At 38.5% G+C, this 21,683-nt stretch overlaps 1 protein-coding gene across 9 annotated transcripts in view; it reads left to right on the top strand.

The window, feature by feature from the left end:
- Window positions 1-21,683, top strand: part of OSBPL1A (oxysterol binding protein like 1A) — a 241,841-nt gene that overhangs the window by 161,523 nt on the left and 58,635 nt on the right. The gene's annotated exons all lie outside the window — the stretch shown is intronic.

Genomic DNA, 21,683 nt, shown 5'->3' with positions numbered 1-21,683 from the left:
TTTAACAGTTACCATTGCTGGCTTTTTCCTATGAAATCCTTACGGCTTCATATAGAAAAGCATACCTTCTCTGTTTTTCCCGTTTTGTTGGACACATAACTGCCATTATCAACTCAGAGAAAGGATTTAGCTTAAGTACTTTTGTTCATTTGAGAGAAGAACATCACCTGTAACTGTAGGAACAAAGCATAAAAACTTGGTTTTGGCAACCATGGTTTCGGGGAACATAAATCCTTTAGTGACAGTTCAGATGGGCTCTTCAGAATTGTCTATTGCAATTGATGCCGGGCTCCTTTTTCCTCATACATCTTTGATGACTCTGCCTCCCCGTGCTATTTTAGTTTCTCGCCATTTGATCTTCTTGTTGGTTTTAGTGAAAGTGGATGGTAATATTGCCTGCCTGTTGATACAATTCAGTTACATTTAAACAAAGACTTTTATTAAGGCCCAGGGTTTGTTGAACATATCCATTTTACACTGTCTAATAGCATTAGTATCTTTTTATTCCCTTGGTGATTTTGTCCTAGAGATTGTCCCAGAGTAATGAGACTCAGCAGACACAGGAGCTCTCCGGTTTCGGCACAAGTGTACAGACGCAGTGACACCTGTGCCTGTTGGTATTCATAAAATATTTTACCAAATTATGGGTTAAAGCTATATCCTGGTGTCATTCTGAAATGCATGTTGGGGGTAAGAAGTTATTAACAGTTAATTTCTACAGATCGGTTGTTTAATACTTACAGGTTGTGTAACTGACTCCATTTCTGTGCCATGATTCTGGTCCTGATTGGTCTCAATTATTCTACCGGGAAAAAAAAATGTACATATCCCTTCTGACTCGTGTGTATTTACCCCAGCCAGCAAAAATGTCTTAGTTTATGCTCCTTTTGAAAACATCCAGTGAATTTCAGGTAATGAACTAACTAAAACCAAAATTTTCTTTAGTTTGGTTAGAGGGTACCTTCTAAACATACTTGTTGATGGTATCTACTCTTGCAGAGTATACGGCCAGCAGTGTCCTTTCTGACTGCCTTCAGCAGTTGCTGTCAACTCCTTTGGGAGTCCGAGGCTAAGAAGTTCTGTGTGGGACATGAAGTACCTAACAGGACACCTGGCAGGCCTTCCAGACATACATCATGACAGTCTGGTGATGCAGTTGTTCAAATATCCATCAGAGAGCATCTGTGCTTAGATGCTCCTCTGGTCCTCGGGCTGGAGGCGCTTCTCTGCTGCTTCTCAGAGCCCCAGTAGCCCTTTAGTATGTGCGCTGTCATCATAACAGGATTTTGCACTTGACAGAAATTTATTATACTGTATTCATATATTCTGTGTTGTATCTTAATTAGTCAAACCCAGAATGGTAAAATGAGAATGTGAAGGTGAAATTGTTGAAAAGTGAAATCAGGGCAGGTCACTAGGAAAAACTACAAAGGAATGCAGCTAAGTAGTGACCTCACCAGAAAAGTTGAACTGAGAAACGAGCTGCAACTTCTTAAGCCTGTAAATGTAATAAAAGATTCTTTAAGTATTTAGGAGAAAAGAGGACAGTTTAGGAAATTGTCAGCAGTCAGGTTTGTAGGGAAAACATAACAGTTTCTATTTTGAAAAGTCATTGTTAGGTTTTTTTTTTTTCTTTAAATTTATTTCTAGGAGAGAGAGAAAGAGACAGCGTGAGCAGGGGAGGGTCAGAGAGAGAGGGAGTCACAGACTGAAACAGGCTCCAGGCTCTGAGCTGGCAGTCAGCACAGAGCCCGACGCGGGGCTCGAACCCACGAACCGCGAGATCATGACCAAAGTGAAAGTCGGACGCTTAACCGACTAAGCCACCCAGGCGCCCCTAGGTTTTTTTTGTTTTTTTTTTTTTTTTCTTAAGCCTGCCTTTTGTCATGAAGTTCCTCTCTAATCAAATAAAGAGAACCTATGCCACAAATAATTTAAACGTTTCATTTTAGAATAGGAGAGTAAATGTAGTATTCAGTGTTACCAAATCCCTCTTTCCTGTGCCCTCAATTGTGTTGTAAGTAATCTGTGCTTATAATGGGCCATTATTGTGGTAATAGGAAGAATAATTTGAATTAGTAGTAATTTTGGTGATGTTTTTAGAAAAGCGGAAGTAGTTGCTGTTGGAGGATCAGCCCAAAGTGACCCTGAAATTTATCTGCAGTCTTCTATTTTATTTTTTAAGGTCACGTGAAATTAGTATTTGACCTTGTCCTGTATTATATATTTCCTCTTCACTCCACACCACCACTCACCCTCTAGGATGTATATACTTAAATTTAGGGAGGAGGACATGGGAAGAATATGGATTATAAAAATTTTTAAAGCAAGAAATTAATATTTTAAAATGGCAAATATAAGTCTTACAATAATTCACATAGAAAGTATTAAATCCTGGCCTAATTTACTGATAAACTAGAACAAGGATTTTCAACTATTTTTGATCTTTAGCCACGGAACCATTTGTGTATCAGAAATTTAGTGTGGAAACTTAAAATCTCAACCATCTTGAGAGATTAATGGGTCTCCCCTCAGCAGGGGCCTCTCTGCTCTTCTCCCCCATCTCTAGCTTCAGTGGGAGTCACCACATCCACTTCATGTCCTTATCCAACAAAAATATTTAAGCTCTATTTTCTGTAGTACATATTATAAACCATTACAAATTATGTTTCTGCTCCCCAATTTATTACATACAGAGGGGCCTTGGAGGGTGTCTGATAGTGGGAAGCACTCAGTGCAAATGACCTGCTTGAACTCTGTTAATTCCCTTTTTCCTCAAAAGTGGTGATTTGCTTTGCCCTCAACCTCAACCCACTTGTTTTCGTTTTCCACCTAGTCATTGTTTGGTGATGTGAAATCTTCCGGCCCAGAGAAACATAACTGTAGGGCATATGTCATATTAATTAACCATAAAATAAGGTACGTCAAAGTAATCCGATTTCTTTCTATGATAATAAAAGCATAGATATTATGGACTTTTAATCTGTCCCATTCGATAATTGCCAACAATATATATATTTTTTTAAATGCTTATTTATTTTTGAGAGATAGACAGACAGACAAGAGTGTGAGCTTGGGAAGGGCAAAAGGAGAGGGAACCACAGAATCCAAAGCAGGCTCCAGGCTCTGAGTTGTCAGCACAGAGCCCAGTGCAGGACTCTTAACTCGTGAGCCACAAGATTATGGCCTGAGCCGAAGTTGGACATGTAATTGACTAAGCCACCCTGGTGTCCTGCCAACAGAATATTCGTACCGTAACTAAGTAGGCCACTGAAGTCCTCTTGAATAAGAACTTTGGCTAAATAAACTGAGTTCTCTTCTCACCATGTAAAGCTTGTGACTGCAAAGTGAAATCTTGAAAAAATGGTTTTTCTGCCATACAAATTCTTGGGAACTTCCGCAATGTCTCGTATTATTATTAGGCCTGGGGAGAAGTATTTTATATGTTTATATTCACTCTGAACCACTGATACGCCCTATGCTCTGCCAGCCAATGAACTGTACTATAGTGCTGTGCATGCTGTGGGCTTTTAGGTTAGTTCTAGGGAAACATCAACAAAATTAGGGTTTTATTGATGACCTATAACCAGAAATATTGCAGCTAGCGAGTACACAAAACAAATGCACCATTTCAATGGCATTTTATTTTTTCTCCAGAAGATAAAGTGTGTTGCTTTGTGGGAAATTGGGCTACACCAAGCTGTAGTCAGGTATATGTTGATAGGGTTTCTAGTCATGTTGGCTGTGTTTCATAGGAGCAGCTCTCTCGGACCTAATTTATGAAATTTATTCAGAGTTCTGATCTTTTAACTTGTTAGCGGTTTGCCCCAAGTTGTTATGTTCTATAAAGATGCTGATATTTATTTCATCATGTCACTGGTTATGGGATAAAAGATACTTAACGCAGAACAGATTAGTTACAATGTGAAACATAGGATCCATGTTACAGTCCTGTAAGTTCTGTTTCTAAATGTTATTTACTTTATTAATAGCATTAGTAGATAAAAAGGAGGAAGACAATCATCCTAATAAAGAAAAAACATTCAATAAAATCGAAGTCATTCCTGATTAATGAATATCTCAGCAAACCATAAACAGAAGAGAGAACTTCTTTAATCTAGTTAGAAACAGGGGCACCTGGGTGGCTCAGTCGGTTGAGTGGCTGACTTGAGCTCAGATCATGATCTCATGTTTTGTGGGTTTGAGCCAACATTGAAGCTGACAGCTCAGAGCCTGGAGCCTGCTTTGGATTCTGTGTCTCCGTCTCTCTCTCTGGCCCTCCCTCGCTCACACTCTGTATCTGTCTCTCAAAAAACTAAGTAAACATTAAAAAAAAAGTCACAAGAAACAAATTACTTAATGAAATATAAAAGACAGTACTTATAATATCAGGAATAAGATAAGGATGCCTGTTGTCATCTTTGCTATTCAACATTATTTGGAGGCCATGGTCAGAAATATACCATAGCCATGAAATTTAGAAATAAACAAAACCAGGGATGCCTGAGTGGATCAGTCGGTTAAGTGTCTAACTTCAGCTCAGGTCATGATTTCGCAGCTCATGAGTTAAAGCCCCACGTGGCGCTCTGTGCTAACAGCTCAGAACCTGGAACCTGCTTTGGATTCTGTGTCTCCCTCTCTCGCTGCCCTTCCCCTGCTCATTGTCTCTCCTGCTCACTCCCTTTCTCTCTCTCTCTCAAAAATAAAATAAACGTTGAAAAAAACTTTTTTAATTAAAAAATATAAAAACCATTAGTATGGACAGGCAAATTGTTGAAGTTGGTAAAGAAGTTTATCAGGGCTGCTTTTATACACAATCAAGTGTTTACATTTTTTTTTTTTTAAATGTTTTATTTATTTCTAGGAGAGACAGAGAGAGACAGCGTGAGCAGGGGAGGGTCAGAGAGAGAGGGAGTCACAGACTGAAACAGGCTCCAGGCTCTGAGCCGGCAGTCAGCACAGAGCCCGACGCGGGGCTCGAACCCACGAACCGCGAGATCATGACCAAAGTGAAAGTCGGACGCTTAACCGACTAAGCCACCCAGGCGCCCCAAGTGTTTACATTTTAATCCACCATCAACAGATAAACTAGCTTAGATGGGGGCGGGGGGGGGGATACTGAGAGTATTTATTATAAAGTTACATACCTAGGAATGAATCTTAGCCAAAAATGTAATATTAAACTTACTGAAAGATCTAAAACTTATGAAAAGGCAAATACATTGTCAGAAAGATGTTTTTGCCAAATTGATCTGCAGATTCAATGTAATTTTAATTAAAATCTCAGTGTCCTTTTACTTGAAAGTTGAAACACAGATTCTGAAATATATAAGTCCATAGGGCTTTGAAGAGCCAAGGTACTGCTCAAGAACCAGGTTGAGGAAAAGAAAGGCATTTTCTCTATCAAATGTCCAAACTGATTATAAATCTTTAGTGCAGAATTTTCCTGGAGGTAGATCTGGAGAATGGAATGGAAAGGTCCCAAGACCCGCGGATCTAGGAAACCTGGTATACACAGTAGAGCTAGCATAGCAGATCGGTGAATGGAAGCATGGACTGTCAGGTAAATGGTACTGAGTCACTTAATATGGATCCTCCAAAACAAAAAGGAAATGAGTCCTTATTTCATATACACAAAAATAAATTCTAGGTGAACCAAACACTTAAATGTGGAAGAGCAAAACTTAAAAACTTTTAGAAGGAAATATAAAGTATCTACAGTTTTAAAATAGGGAAGAATTTCTGACAACAGAAATGTGATAGGAACTAAGTTTATATCTGATTCTAATTAATGTGCTTGTATTTATATTGATTGATTCACTTGAGTAAAGCCTACTGTTCTTCAGTAAGTGTGGCTAAGAATCTCAAAGGTTTATTTTGCTGAAATGGCAAGTTAGGACTCCTGATGATCGCTCAGTTTACCCTTTATTTATCCTTTGTGACTTCTTTAGAATTATAACTAGCCAAATAACAACAGTCTTCTGTTCATGAAGTCATACAAAGAATATGCTGTCAAGTTGAAGAGATTGAGAATACAAGCTAAGACAGTATCTTTCCAGAAGTAAGATTATAGTGAGAAAATGTTGTTAGTTGTAAAAATTATTCAACTTTGAATACATCTAATCACTAGAACAAAACCATCTTGGTTTTGGAATCTCCCTGCAGATATGGGACAAATTAACTTAATGAGGTCAGGGCACAGAGTTACTAACCAGTTCCTCCCAGATATCCTCTGGTGCCCTGGGCAGAAAAAAATACTCTTGTCTGTCAGGAAATGTTTGGGGTAATTCCCTGTCGTCATGTTGTGACCAGGGTCATGTTAGCAGGAGTCCAGATGCATCTTTGATTTTCTAAAGACCCAAGAGTCCTGCGAGAAGAACAAGAGCCTCAGCAGAATTACCAAGATTTGTGGTGGGGCCTGTGGGTTCCAAAGACACAGTGAATCTGCACTCTCAGCCTTCTCTTTGCCCCAGAATACTTATTTGCTCTGGAAAGTAGAAGGTTTTTTTTTTTTTTGAAGAAACATTTTAAAATACTATTACTAAAACACACAGCTCTACTGTGGGGCCTACCTTTTTAACCAGCGGGACACATGCCTGTCTCGGAAGCCTGAGAGAGAGAAGAGCGCTAGAGATGGAGAGCCATGAGAAACTCCAAGAGAAGCAGTAGAGAAAGGGTGCGAGACACTCCAGGAGATGCAGAGGCTGGGGCCAGGGTGCCACAGAGTGGGAGCGGGGCAGACAGCTGGCCCTCCTGAAACCCCCTGTTGGGGGGCAGTGGAGATTGGACCCCTGAGGCAGATTGGCAGGTTGGATGCCAGCAGACCACTCTGATTGCATGTGACACCCACCTCTCCCACCAAAACACAATTGGAGATTCCTGGACCAGTAAGAGCTTGGCAGGTGAGGGCTGGGCACCCAGCGAAAAGGGTTCAAATGCGGAAAGCCCAGCTAGCTCCTCTAACAAGCAGTTGGTCCACGGTGGTGTATTAGCAAAGAAAGGGCAAAGACAGGAGTCTAGGTTCATGATAATTACCTTCACAAAACCAGACTGACTTGCCAAAATTAGTCTAGGAAATCAGGGACCTCTTTTCATGGAATTCACCCTGTCCCACCCTGGTTTAAAAAGCAGAGAGAGGAGTTGCTCTTTTTCTTTTTTTAAATATAATTTATTATCAAGTTTGCTAACATACAGAGTATACAGTGTGCTCTTAGTTTCAGGAGTAGATTCCCATGATTCATCACTTATAACACCCTGTGCTCATCCTAACAAGTACCCTTCTCAATATCCATCACCCATTTCTCCCTTCCACCCACCCACCNTTCTTATTGATGGCAAAAAAATAAATAAATTATTGTCAAGTTAGCTAACATGCAGTATATACACTGTAGTCTTGGCTATGGGAGTAAATTCCCATGAGTCATCACTTACATATAACACCCAGTGCTCCTCCCAGCAAGTGCCCTCCTCAATGCCCATCACCCACTTTTCCCATGCCCCCCATGAGCCCTCAGGTTTGTTCTCTGTATTTAAGAGTCTCTTATGGTTTGCCTCCCCCTCTGTTTGTAACTATTTTTTCCTGTTCTTCCCCCATGGTCTTCCATTAAGTTTCTCAAGATCCACATATGAGTGAGAACATATATCTGTCTTCTCTGAGTGACTTATTTCACTTCACATAGCACCCTCCAGTTCCATCCACATTGTTGCAAATGGGAAGATTTCATTCTTTTTCATTGCCAAGTAGTATTCCTGTGTGTGTGTGTGTGTGTGTGTGTGTGTGTGTGTGCGCGCGCGCGCGCACACACACCACATCTTCTTTATCCATTCGTCAGTTGATGGACATTTGGGCTCTTCCCATAATTTCCATGATTTGATTCTTGTTGATAGTGCTGCTGTAAACATTGGGGTATATGTACCCCCTGTGAATCACCATGAGGAGTTGCTCTTTTAAAAGCGGCTGAGGTTCAGAGGCCCACAGGTTCACCTCTTTAGCTCACCCAGACCCCTGAAATATCTCTTTTGGGTTTGGGATGTTTTAAAACAATGTTAGAAAAACACAAAATCTTTCCAGTTGTAGCATTCTATCAGCAAATGATGGTGACAAACACTTTTACCTGACTCTGAGGGTTCATTTGAATCTATTCTAGATCAGTGAGTTTTGTGGGCAGATGAGAATAGTGTTCTAGAGCAGCCATAACCTGCAAAGCTGTGCTTGAGTGAACACAATAACCAATAGCTAACAATTTGTGTTGTTGGCCTTGGAGTTGAAGAAAAGTAAAGAGTATGTCTTCAGGCATATAATCCCATTTTAGAAACTTTCTTATGGAAGTTTTCAGACACACAAACAGAATCATATGATGAGCCGTTTATACCCATCATTCATCTTCATTTATCGTGTACCCCACCTTGTTTCATCTACAGACCTCCTGACCTCCTAGAACTTAAAAAAATTATTTTTATTTTTTTAACCTTTATTTTAAGTAGACTCCATGCCCAACATGGGGCTTGAGCTCATGACCCTGAGATCAAGAGACAAATGATCTACTGACTGAGCCAGCCAAGTGCCCCTAAAAAATTATTTTAAAAATTATATCAAGTCCAAGATACAGTTTCATCTTCATTTTAGTGTGATTCTTTAAAATATTGGGACTCTTATTTTCTAAAACCATAGTACCATTATGACACCTAAAATATAGTATCTTTAATTACAAATATTTAGTGGGTATTCAGTTTTTCTTGATTGTCTCAAAAATGCCACTTAGTAATTAGATCTAAAATATCCTTTAATAATAAAAATCCGGAAGGTCCACTTACTGCATTTGGTTTATGGGTCTCTTCAATCTGTTCTAATCTCTAGGTTTCTTCTCTTTCCCATTTTACTTCCTTGCCAGTTATTTACAGAAGAAACCTGGCCATTTGTCCTGTAGAATAGTCCACAGTCTGGATGTTGCTGGTTGCCTTCCCATGGTGGTATTTAACATATTCTTTCACTCCTGAATTGCCTGTAAACAGATGGTTCTATTTAGAGGCTCAGCCAGATTTAAGATTGAATTATTTGGCACAGAGTACTTCATAGGTACACATACCATAGGTGTACCTCCTATTACATCCATTGGGTAACATATGCTGTCTGGTTTTCCTTCTCTTTATAACATTGAGATTGATTCCTGGGGTGTCAGGTGTTCTCAGGCTGACACATCCATCATAAAGTTGTCCAGCAGCCTTGACCCTAATGATTTAATAGCCACTTTTGATCAGTGTCTCCATCCTTATTTCATTAGGGGCTGCAGAAAAGGTCCTGTTACATTTCTGTCATTCCTCCTCCTCAGGTAGAACCCTCTGTAAAGAAAACACTGCCCGTTACCTCTTTTTAGAATATGTTGGTTCCCTGACATCTTCCAGAGATGATGAATGAAAATGTGGATTGGATTGCTTAATTCTATGGTGGTTATTTTTCCCATCTTTTTTATTTTTCTTAAGTTTTTACTTATTTATTTTGAGAGAGGCCGAGAGTGTGCAGAGCAGGGGCAGAGAGAGGGGGAGACTCCCAAGCAGGCTGTGCACCAGCAGTGAGGCGGGGCTTGAACTCAAGAACTGCAACATCATGACATCATGACGGAGCTCAAGTTGGAAGCCCAACTAACTGAGCCACTCAGGAGCCCCTTTTGCCCGTCTTTGATCAGACAGAGCCCCTCTGTGTCCTTTTGACAAGACCCCAGTAAGGTTTGTTTTTTGTTTCATTTTGTTTTTAGGTATAGTTTTAATATAATAATCCAGTTGTCTTTGATAGCTGCCTTGCTTTCTGATACAAAGAGATGTTTCAGGGCTTATCTGCTATATTTTCTGTCCCAGACCTAGAGTAAGCTTTTACTCTAAGGAGCCACATTTCGTTTTAGTGGGAAGTAATATTTATATATAACAATCTCAGTAATAATATTCAGTACTCTCGGGTTGGCCAGTTTTCAGTCCCTTTCATTGGAGAGAGGTGAACCCCTTCCCGCCACCTTGTAAGTAAAAGTACTTCATGGGTTCAAACCAATATATTTCTAGTTAAAATTTTGGATTAGAAGATTTTCCTCTTAATTACTTTGATTTTACTTGTATTTCATGGTTTCTAATGGCATTAATAGAATTACCTGTTTGCTTTATTCTAATATGTTGGTTTTGCACACACATAGACTCACAAACACTGTTACTAGCAATATGGTTGCTGAAAAGAATTTCAGATTTCTTTTTAGTTCCTTTTAATATATTCCATCTGGAATGTAGAGTCAGTGTTGTGTTTGCAGGTCACTTTCCTTCTGGTTAAACTGTTGTTGCACAGACTCTATTTTGACTTGGTTTTTAAGTCAAAATGATTTCAAAGTCAAGTATACAAAACAAGATATGTTTAGAAAAATCTAGTTTCCATTCTTGTCCCCTCAGCATTGTTTCCCTCCTCTTCCTAAATGTAATTATTCTTATAATGTCCTGATTATTTTGCTTTTAATATAAGCAGTGTAAAGATATATTCATATTCCTTTTTAAATTAAAGACACTATGCACCTTTCCTTTGTTTTCACTCAGCATATGCTCGTTCCAATTCTTCTGGTCTCATTTTCCTTGATATTAGGCAATTGAGTTTTTTCTACAACACATTAAGAAATGCATATATATGTGTGCCCGCATGTACGTATTTAGAGAATTCTTAATTGATGATATATTTATGTGCTTTAAAGTTCAGAAATAGAGTATTGTATACAAATTTTAACTCTCACTTTTTAAGCTAGCCATGCCTCTTCCTTTCCCCCAAATGCAATCATTATTACATATAATACTGTTTTTTCATACAAATGATAGAAAATGCATGCATACAGTTCTTGGCTTTGCTTTTAAACGTTGTGTGTGTGTGTGTGTGTGTGTGTGTTTGTACATACATCTAATTATTTATTCAGCAAATATATGTTGAGCCCCTATTCTATTCAAGACGGTGAGGTTACAGTAATGAACAAAGTCCTTATTCCTGTGGAAGGTCCCATTCTGAATTGAGGGAAGGTTAGCATCTTTTTGTGTGTTTATTGATTTTGTATTTCTTTTTTCTGTGAATTGCTCATATCCTTTACCCACTTTTCTGTAGGAATGTTAAACTCATCAATTTTCAGAGCTTTATAAAACTATCATTGGAGAAACCAGCTTTTAAATGCAACATGGGCTGAAAATATTTTTTTCCAGATTTGCCAAAGGGAAAGATAATTTTTAGAAAGAAGGTTTAATTCTTAGCACATTAATAAATGGCACTCTTAATCCTGTTTTTGTTTCTGGATTTTGCACACATATGTATATTTGCTCTTTGAAAAAATACATGAGTGAATTAGAGCAGTGTAGTAAGAGCTACCTGATTTGAATCCCGTACTTACCACTTTTCTGACCTAACCAAGTAATAATTTTTTTGAAACGTCTTCATCTGTAAAATGGATGTAATAATAGAGCCTACCTCATTGGCTTTATTAATTAATTAAAGAGATAATCTATGCAAAACACTCATAGTGATTTTGGCTAATTAAAAGTCAGGTAATCTTGCACATAGAAAGCTGATAAATCCTAGGTAAAAATGGGTAAATGGAATTATTTTTGTCCTTTCTTTTAACTTAAAAGATCTTTGGCTGAGCTTAGGAAGTTTAAATTGTCCTTTGAAACTGAAATTGGGGAAAGAGGTAGCTCTAAGTATTGATCTTGGAATGACACTGTTACCTTTAGTAAATGTGAAATAAGGAAAATTGTCCGAACTTTTAACATCTTCTGTGGTTGATTTCCATTGTATTTTATAAGGATATTTCATAGTATGGTTAAATTGAAGCATGGTTTTCTTTCTTTTGCCAATACAAAGGTGTGCCTGGCCTTGGAGAGCTGGTTGTAAACTTCATTTGTCAGAAGTATAAACAAGAGGTGACTGGAGGCTTAAAGCTCTGTTAGTCATTCCTTGGTCCCTTGAGATTACTTTTCCCTTACAGAGGCCCCGTTACTCCTCCCTTTGATCCCTAGGCTTTTTGAATCTCTTAGGTAAATATCCAATTTCTATTTGAAGTTTGCTTTACAGACACTTATAATCCTCAGAATATCAAAAAGAAGTTAAATATTTAATAAAATGGACATTCTTACTTGGCATCTTGCTCTATTTGAAGATACACCCTCCACATGAACATAAGGTTTTAAGTGTCTGGGAAATATCTTTCAGCATAACTTAGTCTTTTAAGGCTCTACCATTTTCTATTTACTCTGTCCATTTCTTTTTTTTTTTTTAAGTTTATTTATTTTGAGAGAGCACGAGCAGGCCAATGGCAAAGAGAGAGGGAGAGAGACAAAATCCCAAGCTGGCCACACTGTCAGCGCAGAGCCTGATGTGGGGCTTGAACCCACAAACCATGAGATCATGACCTGAGCTGATCATGATCAAGCTGATCTCTTTAGCTGAGATCAGGACTCAGACCTTAACTGACTAAGCCACTCAGGTACCCTGCTTTTTCAAAAATTTTAAATTTTATTTATTTAGAGAGAGACAGCTCGAGTGGAGAAGGGGAAGGGAGAGGGGAAGAGAGAGAGGGAGGGAGAGAGACAGGATGCCATGCAGGTTCTGTGCTGTCAACACAATGCCCAGCTTGGAGCTTGTACTCAAAAAACCATCACAAAACTCAGATTGTGACCTGAGCCAAAACCAAGAGTCACCCAGGCGCCCTTCTGTCCATTTCTTAATTGCAGTAATTCACCGATTAGGCCTCTTGACTTCTGATGGCATAGGGAATTGGTCTTTAAGAATACACTGAAGTATCTCTTTCCCATTGGAGCTGTGCTAATTTAAATTTTGCCTAAAGGAGAAAACTGCCTCCAGGGACATACTGTTCCTCAGTATTGTTTGCTTTGCTTGTTAGCATAGGAGGAATTCTGTCTTTCAGAAAACATCGTATATAATAATAAGGATTTGTAAGTAAATGAAATCAGGAAGTGATTGTTTTAAAACAAAGAGTTCCTTTAACAGTTTGTTTCCTGCTTTGTGCCTTTAAATCTTTTGAAAAATTTGTTGTTTATATAACTCTTTCAAAACCTTTTGACTGCATAAATTGTAATCTATCCTAATCATGGAATATAACCTGCCCTTTGAGTCATGTTGCTATAACACCACATTAAGCCAGAATTTGAAAGATTAGGATGAAATTCCATGTTGTCCTTGAAGGTATTCTCAAAGCCAATTCCTGGTAAATACAGCAGTGACTCCCATTAATTACACATCCTGGTTCTTAACCAGGAAGCATTGTCACTGCATCTGACAAATGTAGAAAATATAAGTGTAACCAGGAATATGTACTGTTATACTGCAGAATGGAATGGTGATCTAAGCAGATATGGGCTGTGTGGTACAGCAGGGTATAGCCGGCTTTTAGGAAGAGGTGCGAGGTAGGAGATGGGGCACGGTGTCATAGCAGTGCTGAAGTAAAATCGTGTGCTTGCTGGCCGTAAACAGCGCATTGGAGACCGCTCACTAGTCTCAGCAAAACAGGCTCTGTTGATCATTAATAACCATAGACTCTTCAGGTGTTGTTTTGCTTTTGTGCTTTGGCATTTGGGTTTTTTGATACCTTTAGTATATTGCCACAAATTCTAGTAGGTTAAAGGTATGCCACAATCCTAAGATGACTGAGAACCATCAGTTTAATGTGTTTTTTCTTCTGGGTGTGGTTCTGGCTCTGTGACTCAGTACAGCTATGTGGCTTTGGTAAGCACTTGATCTGTCCACACTTCAGCTGCTTTGTCTCCAAGGTGGGCAATGCCCAGTGAACGTACAGTCCTGAAGCAAGAGAGAGAGCACCTAGGCCTGTCAGTTTCTGAAGCTACTTGCTGCCAAATGGATTATGTCAGCTTTAAACCCAGTGTTCTTTACAGTATTGTGCATAATAGTAATGGATGCAAGTTACAATTGGATTATAAATTATTGTATATAAAGCACTTTTACAAACTCTGTAGGTTTATTTTAAAAAGTTTTTTAACGTTTATTTTTGGGAGACAGTGTGAGCGGGGGAGGGGCAAAGAGAGGGAGACACAGAACCTAATGCAGGCTCCAGGCTCTGAGCTGTCAGCACATAGCGCAGTGTGGGGCTTGAACTCAAAAACTATGAGATCATGACCTGAGCTGAAGTCAGATGCTTAACCAACTGAGCCACCCAGGTGCCCCCAAACTCCATAGTTTTTGATTCTCAAGATATTTCTCATTTATAGTTAGGGCAGGTATTCTTACATCCTCCAGTATACAAATGAAAAAATTGAAGCACAGAAAGCTTAATTAACTTGCCCCAAATCCCTTAGCCGATAAATGGGAGGACCTGCATTCAAACCAAGTTTTCTGATTTCAGAGCCTCTAATGCCTTTCTTAAAATTTAGAATCTTTATAGATATTTAGAATAACAAGGATTTATATATCTAGACAAAGGCTTCATATTTTGAAATTTAAGATAATTTGTCCCAGGCTTTAATTCATTTGCTTGTTTCTTTTATGTAATAATTTACCGAGAATTAACAACATAGTTTCAAAGCATTTCTTAAGCACATATCTGCTGTTGACTCAATGATGGGCACTATTACAAATTAAAGTGAACATGGAACTAGTTCTCTGGGCCTTTGTTAAGTTCCCACTTGTATTAACATGAGCATACAAAAGAACACATGAACCCATTGAAAGTTCTGCCAATGTTATTTATAAATTTTTTTTAGAGAGAGTGAACATTAGCAGGAGAGAGGGGCAGAAGGAGACAGAGAGAATCTCAAGCAGACTGCACGCTCAGTGCAGAGCTGGATGCAAGCTCAATCCCATGACCCTAGGATCATAACCTGAGCTGAAATCAAGAGTCGGGTGTTCAACAAGCTGAGCCACCCAGATGCCCCGAAAGTTCTGCCAATTTGAAACAGACCTGGGATCTGTTATTAATCCTAAAGGAAAAAATTCATTTTCTTTTCTTATAATCTCCATTATCCACCAATTTCCTACCAAGCGGAATACTGCAAAGGATGCAGGAATAATTACAGGTATAATGTTTTCATGGAAATTATTTTTCTTCAGTAATTATGCATTCCCTTTTTAGTGAAAACCAAATTTTGGAGCTGTTTTTCCCTCAGTAGATGATTGACGTAATCTGTCTTAGCAGACAGTATAAGAAAATCTCAGAAGGCCAGGTACACTGCTTGGGCTGATTGTATGTTTTAGGACACTGTGTAGTTTTTCTTAGAAGAAGAAACCTTATGAAGAAAGAGGAAGAATACTGTACTTTGCAGTATGGGTCTTTCACTGTGCCCAAAGCAAACCAACTCACATATATGTGGGATAACACCATGGAGGTATTAGGTGTCACAGAGCAGGAAGGGACTAGAAATTCAACTCTCCCTAGAAATTCTATCCCTCTTGATGGTAAGCTGTCAGAAGCACCTCAGATCATTTAAAAAGGAAGTTAAATCAGGCCGTCAAACTGGCTAAAGCAGATCACAAACAAATTGTTAGATTCATTCTGAAAAAGTAGGTGTGGTTTAAAGGGAAATAAACCTAAGGGCATCTGGGTAGCGCAGGCCGGTTAATACCCTGACTTCAGCTCAGGTCATGATCTCACAGTTCATGAGTTCGAGCCCTATGTCGGGCTCTGTGGTGACAGCTCAGAGCCTGCAGCCTGCTTCAAATTCTGTGTCTCCCTCTTTCTCTGCCTCCCTCTCTCTCTCTCTCTCTCTCAAAAAATGAATAAACATTTGAAAAATTTTTAAAAAAGGAAATAAGCCTAAAATGTTCAGAGACCAGGCAAGAGACAGGCTGGCATTTGCACCTGTATCATGCGGTCCATCTCGGCTACTGTCTGCATCCTCTCTTATTAACTGTATTTTGCATAGTCCCCAAACCCTTGGGGACCCAAAGCCCTTGTCTGCAGTGTTCGGGTAATGTCCAGCCTGTCGAAAACAATTTTGCTCCAGAATTGCATTCAAGGATCAGCCGTGACTATCAAGCCCTCAGATCTCCCCTCAGGTCTCCCCTCCCTTCGCGCTGCCTACTCGCCTAGAGCGTACTCGGGTTCCAAGCCAGGACATTTCGCAGTATACTATCTGAGAAAATTCTGGTGCTTTTTGTCTTTTCTCTCTCTCTTTTTTTTTTTTTTTGTTAAGAAAATTCTGATAAAACCAGGAAACTCTTCTTTCCCCTCACCTGCCAACAAAGTTGGTAGCAATAAAACAGCCTCAGACCCGATCTGGAACATGGTGGGGTATTAGAAGATTCTGCTCACCATCTTGTTTCCCCTCTGCTCCTTTAGCTGTCCACACTCTAAGAGGCTTGGGTAAGCTTTTGTGTGACGCGGGTGGGGGTGGGGGGGTGATCATTGGCTCTGATCTGTGCTATACGCACCATGCATTTCCTCAGTGCTCTCTGTCATTAAAACCACTTCCTTTGGGTCAAAACGGCCTTACCACGATCTACTCACTTTGCTTCATCTCAGTTACTTCAGACTGTTCCTGTACCCATTGCATGAAGTCTGGTTACCCTTAGAGATAAGGGTGAGCACCTTGTCCCAAGGTAAAGGTCAGTTTTTCTTTGTCCTCCCTTCCCCTCAACCGGTGCTGAACACCATGAAGTAGGCCTAAAGTGAGTCCAAAAGGACATCTTCCTTCTAAACTGAAAGACTAGTTCACTGGTACAGTGGTCCCCTTATCAACAGGGGAGAGCATCTAAGGCCCCCGGGGCATGCCTGAAGCCACAGGTAGCATCAAGCCAGATGTACAATATGTTTTTTCCTATACATGTGTACCTGTGATAAAGCTAAACTCACAAATTAGGCACAGTAAAAGATTAACAGTAATAAAATAGAAAAGCATAACAATGTAATGAAAGTTACATGGATGTATTCTTTCCCTGTGTCAGGATATCTTACTATATTGTACTCTCCCTTCCTGTGATGCTGTGAGATGACAAAATGCCTGTGTGATGCAGTGAAGTGAGGTGAATGATGTATGCATGGGACGTAGTGTTAGGCTACTGTTGACTTAGTGACAATAAATCAGAAGGCAAACCACAGAAAGCAAAACCATGGATCGGGGGGGACTATCATATGTTCTCATCAGTCCGCTTTAGCTTGGAAATGCGACGGTTATAGGCTTTCCTCTTAATCCAGTAATGGTCATAAACAAGAGTAGGAAGTAAATTCACTCTGTTACTGAATTGGTCGACGAATCCTAAATTTTAGAAAATCAGGAGGAAAGTGTGTTTGAAATGTTGACTTCTTAAAACAGGTAAAAACCTCTTATAAAACAAATATAACCACCTAACTTCTTTGGCATGCAGAGCCAGATTTATTAAGTGATAATCATAGATATTTTATAATTTAAAAGGTTAAAAGTGAAAAATCTCAATTATAAACATATAGCAAAATCAAATAGTAAAGTTCAATAATTACATAAAATTATCTCAGCTTACAATAGGGAACCAAGTTGTTAGATTTTTTTAAAGATGCATAATAACTAAAAGGCATGTGATGGGTTGTAAAGCTCTCATCTTAGACTTGTACAACTTGCTTCCAAGTCTCTAAGCTAATTTTAGTTGAAGATGTCTTGGAGCAGGTTAAATAGCCAGCTGTCAGCTAGCCCCATCACCTTCACGTCTGACTAAGCCGTAAGTCATGGTGCTGGCTGATAACATGCTTCAGAATGGCATTCTAGTTATGCAGAGAGAACTTGCAGTTCCTATATTGTCTGAATTCAAACCTAGAAGTTGGTAGACATTACGATGTCAGTCATGTGAGAAAAGAATTGTAAGTGATATGGTCTTTTTTTTCCCAATGTTTATTTTTGAGAGAGAGAGAGACAGACAGACAGTGAGTGGGGGAGGGTTAGAGAGAAAGGGAAACACAGAATCCAAAGCAGGCTCCAATGCTCCGTGCTGTCAGCACAGAGCCCAACTTGGGGCTTGAACTCTCGAATGGTGAGATCATGACCTGAGCCCGAAGTCGAATGTTTAACTAATTGAGCCACCTAAGTGCCCCGATATGGTCTTTTTTAAAAAGATTTAACAAAGCTCACTTTTATCTTTTATCAAAATGAAGACTGGCAGATTTGCCCCATATAGGTAAATTTTAGGTATATTAATTATGTTGATGTCAGCGTATTAAGTTTATAAAATATTTTGGGGCACCTGGGTGGCTCAGTTGGTTAAGCATCTGACTTCGGCTCCAGTCATGATCTCACAGTTTGTGGATTCGAGCCCTACGTGGGGCTCTGTGCTGACAACTCAGAGCCTGGAGCCTGCTTTAGATTCTGTGCCTCCTTCTCTCTCTGACCCTCCCCTGCTCATGCTGTCTGTTTCTCTCTCAGAAATCAATAAAAAACATTAAAAAATTTTTTAAAAGTTTATAAAATATTGTGTGTGTAAGGTGCCTTTTAAGATCTTTTCCCCCCAAATATCTTAAATCTCCACGTGTATTACAACTACAATTTAAATTAATATTACATGACTGAAGAATAACAGTACATATTTTTAAAACTATGGAAATAAATCTTACCAACTTTGGAGGGCAAACATCATTTTTCCTAATTGTATGAGAGTATAATTTTCATAATGATAAAATCAGATTGAAGCAGTTTAAGCTGAAATTATTTGAGTTGAGTGATTTTACTCTAGTTTTACTCCCAGATTTAAATGTTAAGATAATATGAAAAGCCATATCCATTTTTTAGGCAGTCAGGAAAACTATATAGACTAATTATAGTTGGAAATTTTTAGTTTTATTTTATTAAAATAAGATTTAATATTGGTTTCACATATCTTAATGATTTCAGATCTCTTTAAAACTGTTTAGCTGAAGAAGTGCAGATTTTAAAGCAGAATCCAGAAAATGACATTTCAAAACAGAAGTATCTCAACTATAAACATTTTTTTAAAAACTTTTAAAATTTTGTTTATTTTTGAGAGAGAGACAGAGCATGAGCAGGGGAGGGGCAGACAGAGATGGAAACACAGAATCTGAAGCAGGCTTATGGGTCTGAGCTGTCAACACAGAGCCTGATGCAGGGCTCAAACTCATGAGCTGTTGTGAGATCATGACCTGAGCCGAAGTCAAACACTTAACTGACTGAGCCACTCAGGCACCCCTCAGCTGTACACATTCTTTTTTTTTTTTTTTTTTAAGCTATAAACATTCTTGAATAATTCATTGATCCCACCTCCTATTATCTTCAAAACCAGGCACAGTAGTTGAAATTCAGTTAATTTTCGAGGGCACCTGGTTGTCTCAGTTGGTTAAGTGTCAGGCTCTGCATGTTGGTTCAGGTCATGATCTCAAGACTCTTGAGATCGAGCCCTGCATTGGGCTTTGTATTGAAAGTGTGGAGCCTGCTTAGGATTCTCTCTCTTTCCCTTTCTCTCTGCCCCTTTCCCAATCACTTTTTTGCACCTGCGTGCTCTCAAACATTTAAAAAATAAATTCAGTGAATATTTGTGAAATAACTGTAGGGTTTTGTTATTTTCGCTTGATACTTTTTAAATTTTTATTATTAAAGTATATTTGACAGTGTTATGTTGGTCTTAGGTGGACAATAGTGATTCGACAATTCCATGCATTACATAATAAGTGTAGTTACCGTCACCATACAACATTATTACAGTACAATTGACTGTATTCCCTATGTTGTGCTTTTCATCCCTGTGGATTGTTTATTTTATAACTGGAAATGTGTACCTCTTAATAATGTTCCTATATTTTGCCCAGTGTGTACCTCCCTAAATCTGGCAATTCTTTACATTCGTTTGTTTGTTATAAGTGAAATCATATGATATTTGTTTTTCTCTGACTCATTTCACCTAGCATGATACATTCTAGGCCCATGCATATTGTCACAGACAGCAAGATCTCATTCTTTTTTATGGCTGAGTAATACTCCATTGTGTATATATACCACATTTTGTTTATTGAGAGAGAATGTGCATGAGCAGGGGGAGGAGCAGGAGAGAATTCCAAGCAGTTTGAAGCCCTCTGCAGGGCTGGATCTCACAAACGGTGAGATCATGACCTGAGCCAAAATTAAGAGTTGGACACTTAACTAACTAAGCCACCCAGACACCCATATATATCACATCTTTATCCATTCACCTGTGAGTAGATACTAAGGTTGCTTCATATCTTGGCTATGGTAATAACGCTGCAATCAACATAGAGGTGTGTATATCTTTGAATTAGTCCTTTGGTTTCTTTAGAACAATACCTAGAATTGGATTGCTGGCCCACATGGTAGTTCTATTTTTAATTTTTTGAGTTTTATTTTTAAGTCTTTTAAATTTTATTTTCTCCATAGTAGCTAATGCCAATTTAATTCCCACTGACAGTGCATGAGGATTCCCTTTTCTCCACATCCTTGCCGACACTTGTCATTTCTAGTCTTTTTGATAATAACCATTCTGACGAGTGTGAGGTGATACTACATTGTGGCTTTGATTTGCATTTTTATGATGATTAGCGATGTTGAGTATCTTTTCATGTGTCTCTTAGCGATTTGTATGTCTTTGGAAATATATTCAGGTCTTCCCACTTTTACTTGGATTTTTTTTTTTTTTTTTGGTGTTGAGTTGTAGATGTTCTGTATATATTTTGGATATTATCCAAATTATTTGGTTATTTGGATAACCCCTTATCAGATATATCATTAGCAGACATCTTTTATCATTCAGTAGATTGCCTTTTGATTTTTGTTGATGATTTCCTTTGCCGTGCAAAAGCTTTTCATTTTGATTTAGTCTCAATGGTTTATTTTTGCATTTGTTGTCCTTGCCTGAGGAGACATATCCAAAAAAATATTGCTAAGACCGATGTCGAAGAGTTTACTGCCTATGTTTTTTTCCTAGGACTTTTATGGTTTCCAGTCCTACATTTAGGCCTTGAATCCAGTTTGAGTTTATTTCTCAAAAATAAAGATGTGATTTCTATATATGGTGTAAGAGAGTGGTTGATTTTATTCTTTTGTATGTAGCTGTTCAGTTTTCCTAGCACCATGTGTTGAAGAGACTGTTTTTTCCCTATTGTATTTTTATTGCCTCCTTCATGGTGAATTGACTATACAGTCATGGGTTTATTCCTGTCTGTCTATCCTGTTCCATTGATTTGTGTCTTTTTGTGCTGCTACCATACTGTTTTGATTACTGTAGCTTTTGTGGTATATTTTGAAACCAGGGAGTGTGATGCCTCTAGCTTTATTCTTTTTCTCAGTATTGCTTTGGCTATTTGGGGTCTTTTGTGTTCCGAGCGATTTTTAGGATTATTTCTTCTAGTACTGTGAACCATGCCATTGGTATTTTGATAGAGATTATATTGAATCTGTAGATTGCTTTGGGTATGGTAGACATTTTGACAGTATTATTTCAGTCTTTGTACATGAAGTAAGTATCTTTCCATTTATTTGTGTCATTGTCAATTTCCTTCATCAGTATCTTACAGTTTTCAGAGCACAAGTCTTTCACCAAATTGGTTAAATTTATTCCTAGGTATTTTATTCTTGTTGATGCAATTATAAATGAGATTGTTAATTTCTCTTTCTACTACTTCGTTATTAGTGTATAGAAATAGGACAGATTTCTTATATTAATTTTATATCCTGGAATTTTATCAATTCCAACAATTTTTTGGTAGTCTTTAAGGTTTTCT

This window comes from Crocuta crocuta, unplaced genomic scaffold (genome assembly GCF_008692635.1).
Source record: "Crocuta crocuta isolate KB4526 unplaced genomic scaffold, BGI_CrCroc_1.0 scaffold26, whole genome shotgun sequence".
NCBI classification, from domain to species: Eukaryota; Metazoa; Chordata; class Mammalia; order Carnivora; family Hyaenidae; genus Crocuta; species Crocuta crocuta.
This window is presented reverse-complemented; position numbering and strand designations above follow the sequence as displayed.